The sequence below is a fragment of the Lygodium microphyllum genome, chromosome 10, assembly GCF_053477565.2.
Source record: "Lygodium microphyllum isolate KBCC chromosome 10, Lygodium_microphyllum_v1.1.10, whole genome shotgun sequence".
Lineage (NCBI taxonomy): Eukaryota > Viridiplantae > Streptophyta > Polypodiopsida > Schizaeales > Lygodiaceae > Lygodium > Lygodium microphyllum.
Window position 1 is genome coordinate 104,356,440 of NC_141144.1, and position 4,762 is coordinate 104,361,201.

The window sequence follows — 4,762 nt, forward strand, 5'->3', positions numbered from 1 at the left end:
TCATAGCCGCTAATCTCTTAGCCATGCAAAAGCACGTGACGTATTTAGTCCTTCCCCCTGGGTCCGCAAACATTTGTGTAGCAGTCCCCTTGGCTCAAATATAAAAGTAATATTACTCTCATCAAGCTCACCAATAATGAAAATTAGATTTTGGTATTTCTTGGCAAAAGATTACATTTATATAATGGATCAATGTTTGATACCTACATGCTTACACAATGTAATTCTATATTGGATTTTGATGTTTCTTCTTTTACATTGCACATGCTAAAAAGAGGAGTCTTCACCCTTTGGAGATTCTAAAAATGGGCAACTAGCTTGTAATCAGAGTCATCATCATCAATGTCATGAAATTCCAACTATAAAATGCTCTTTGTTTAATTAATTTGTCTAGAATAATAAGTTTTAGGGGAACTATGGCTTAATTAATTGGAAAACTCTAGATTAAGAATTGTTGTAGGCGACAATAGTAAGCATAGTTAAAGGTAAAATTTTCACATGATTTCATTAAATAAAGAGTGCATTGCTTAGACATCTATACACTTAAAAATGTAGAAATCTTAACTAAACTAAGCACTCTTAATGTAGAAATCTTAACTAAACTTAAAAATGTAGAAATCTTAACTAAACTAAGCACTACATGTCTCTCTAAATAGGTACATTGATCCTTCTTTCCTCCGAAAGCTTGAATCAACTCAACCTTTTTCAATGTAGTGTGATGAATGAAAACATGTGACATGGGGTCCAAGCTTAGAAACATTTAAGGACACATAGTACATATGCTTACATGGAATGGAAACTTGATACTTTCTTTCTCTCTTCTTAAAATTAATGCAGATGCAATGAGTAAAATCTGATATAGAGTAATTAATTCCTAGAGGAAACAAGCCTTTCTTCCTTGTGCACTAACATAGAACAAATGTCACTTATTTATCAACATAATGGCCAAACACTTGATATTCACATCAAGAATCTTGCCCTTTTGAATATGTTTTTGAGATTCCATTATCAACCTTTATCTCCATTTAACTAGCTTAATGTTTTGATATTTCAATTAATATCTACTAGCAACACTTGCAAAAATAGATACACATGGAGAGTGGCTACAAATAGGGCTAGCATTTTGCAAGACATTCATTATCTTGAAGTTGTGGTCCCACAATATCATACTTATAAACCATCGATGATTGCGTATTTGAGATGTTGTAAAACCAAGCAAGCCCTCACTTGTTTATGGTTGTAGAGGCGTACGAGTCTCGATCCAATTCATGAAGCACATTTGGCTTGGTTTCTTTTCATTCGGCCCAGGTCCACAAATAGTGACCTGATTTCTTTAGGCTCCCTCCAAGCTCAAGAGCTAACATTTTTACATTCTCTCATGTCCAGAATTTTGAGAGAACATGGGGATTCCCTTTGGTGTCATTGGATTGAGGTGCATCACGCTTAAGCAAGAGGTAACTAAATACAACAAAAACTAAATACTCTTTAAGGATGAAATTCAATGTTTCCTTTGGTTCTAATCCACAACATCCAACATATTTTACTAACCTAAATGCTAATTCATGTAGTTTCATTTGAGAATAAAACCCCGAATGCATGTAGTGTGATATGAACATAATGTGGTTGGATGCATCTACATCATCAATACTTTCTCATTTCTCATCCTCTTGCTTGATGATTTGCTTCCATTGTTTGTTCTTGTTTTCTCCTACTTGATTGTCTTTCTTCAACATCAGAATCTCTATAGACTTACATGTCCTCAATGTGCAAGTGTATCCAACACTAACATGTGCCATCACTTTCCATTACACACCTTGCAGTCTTTTCACTCTTACATGGTATACACCTTTCAAGCACGTCACATGATATTGCCCTCACTTTCAAAAACACATCACGGAAGGTTGTTATACATTACAAGATTGGTATGCATACACACACAAAAACACACACACACACACAAGGCATTTCATTGCAATACTGTAAAAAACAATCTAATAGTAACTAAAAAGGTTGCGTTTTTTGGTATTTTGCCACTTTTACTTCATTTTTCCTAGGTTTATTTGGGAATATGTGTTGTACAGATATATAATACAACAAAATCTTTGTTTGTGTATGTTAAGTCAAACCACCTACGACATTATTCCATTATAGCCCCATATATATATATATATATATATACATAGAGAGAGAGAGAGAGAGAGCGTGCACAAAGTTGTTACCCTTAGAAGTTAATGTTAATGTTAATGTTATAAATACAACTATAATATATTTAAATTCTCATGATTAATTTTAGTTTACCAAGCCTTTCTTGTATACCCATCATAGCTACCCATGTGGACTAGGAATGGGGCCTGAATGAAAGTTAAACATAGAAATAAAATAAATAAAATACTAAATATTAGTAAAGTAAAAATAAGATTGATCTAGTCACCTTAGTCGAGTATGTGGGCTAGGTGTGGGGCCAGCAAGTTTGGCTAGGTGTTGTATACCCAAAGCTAGAAATTTTAGTGTTGTATAAGTTGCAACAAAGGCACATTCACTTTCTACAAGCTCGAGTACTAGCACAAGAGGCACATGCTATGGTTGCACAATAATCTCCTTATCACTTGGCATTTCTAGAAAAGACATATGTTGTAAATGTGATTATAAGAAAATAAGCTCGAATGCTTGCATGGGAATGGAGGGGATAATGGTTGGCATGGAGCATTGTGGAATTGTAATATCTTGTGTTTTGTCCACGCATGTGTCTCTTTGGGTGTGAAGGGGGGGACTCGTGGATGAAATTTAAACAAAGGTTGAATAATCTTTACAAAAGCCTTTCCTTTCTCTCGTCAACTGGAGCCACCTCAAATTGCAATTGAAATATATGTTCCTCGTCGTTTTCATTTTTCTTATCCTCATCACCACCGTGATAGTCATCATCACCTTTGTCCTTACCTTCTCAAAACCATCATTATCAACTTGAATTGAGAAATAGAGAATTGTGATAAACATCATCTTTATCTTATCCTCATTCTACCTTTAATTCCCTATTACATAAAAGTAGGGCAGCTGCAACAATGACTGCAGTTTATGGAGCAACCTTGGAACACTCCACCATGCTACAACCCTTCATCAGCGTGGTCGATCTCCTCTACCACCATTACCCTGCTCAGTAACACATACCACTCCATCCAAATCTGTAGACCCCTCTATAACCACTCCTCTCTCGATAGCTTTTGGTTCAACTTTTATTATTGTGATTAGTCTAGCAGCCTGACTTGCTCAGGTCACAGTAGCAGACTGATATCTATTCATGGTGTCATCCTTCTTTATGGACATTGTAATTAGAAATGCTACTTGGTAATATATGTAAACTTAGCTTTTTAACAACATAGCCAAGTTTAAAGAAGCAAAGATAAAGCTACAAGAGTGCCAATGAGTTTGAAGAGAATTATCATTATTTGGAGGAGGAGTTGCCTTGTATTCATGGAAGAGTGGTGCCTTTGAGACTTCATGTGGAACAATCTTTTGATCATACAATGAATAGTCCTTTCCTTGAGATGCATACAATGCTCTATACCTCATGTGGCAAATGTGATATATATCATGTGGTGATGTCTAGCTACTAGTTGGCTTAGTGAGTTGTTGCCATGTCCAAAATTTCTTTTGGTTCAACTCTTAAAAAAGAGAAAGATTAGTATCTTGAATTAAGAGAGTGATGACTCTTTACTTGAGGGATTGATTGCATGAAGAATATTGTGAGAATCAAGAACAACCTACTAGTTCTAGGTGTTTTGACTTGAAAATGTTCTTACATGCTTACAAAACCTAAGAAAAGGATGATATCATCTAGAGTTTGAGTTGAGTCTAATAACATTAGATTCGGTGATAGAAGGATCCTCATTGGATAGAAAGATTTAAGACTACTTCTTGGAGGAGAGTTCAATTATCTATGTTGGTGGCTTAGGGTTGTAGCACTTGTCAGATATCCCCACAACTTGAAAAGGGATTTTGAGGGAGGTGAGATGTCTGTAAGAGTACTCCATCATTGGGCAAAGGGAAATTAAGGCATAAGAAAGTTGCTTCTTTGTAGTTTGATATGAAGATTGTTTCCACTTGAGCATGTAGTTGATGTTGCTAGTTTTATCACGTAAGTCTATCAACCCCCAAGTTGATGTTGAGTGTAAATATGGTAAGTGGATGAGAGAGCCGCTATAGGTCAAGCAACACTCGAGTTTTTAGCATAGTTGCAATTCTTTTGGGTAAGTTGCATGTTTCTCCCAAGGAGATTTCCTAAAAAATCATGAAAAAACTACTCATTTCAAAAATTGGGTTCAATGTTAACATGTGCTTTTTTTAAAAATCCCAAATCTAGTAGTTTTTTAATTATACTTCTTTAGTGATAAATATTGTTAGTAAATTGGATATTTTTAAGTAGTTTATATTCACACTAGTACATGGTTAGCTATCAAGAGTTTTATCCATCACAAAACTATGCATTTTGTTTATCTTCACCTTAGTTTTAAACAAATTTTGATCTTAAAGCTGTCAACTATTTTGACCCCTTAAATAAATCTTTAGATATCCAATGGAGTTTCTACACTTGATATTTGGGATAATATTAATATATATTCTAGGATGTACATATTGATATATTAATACTTATTAGTGTTGCCTAATGAAAACAAGTATTGTATACTAAGTTTTCTACATCTCAATGAGATACTGACTTTAAGATGCCATATGTGAAGTGAATGTAGTAATTTTCAATAATTAATCG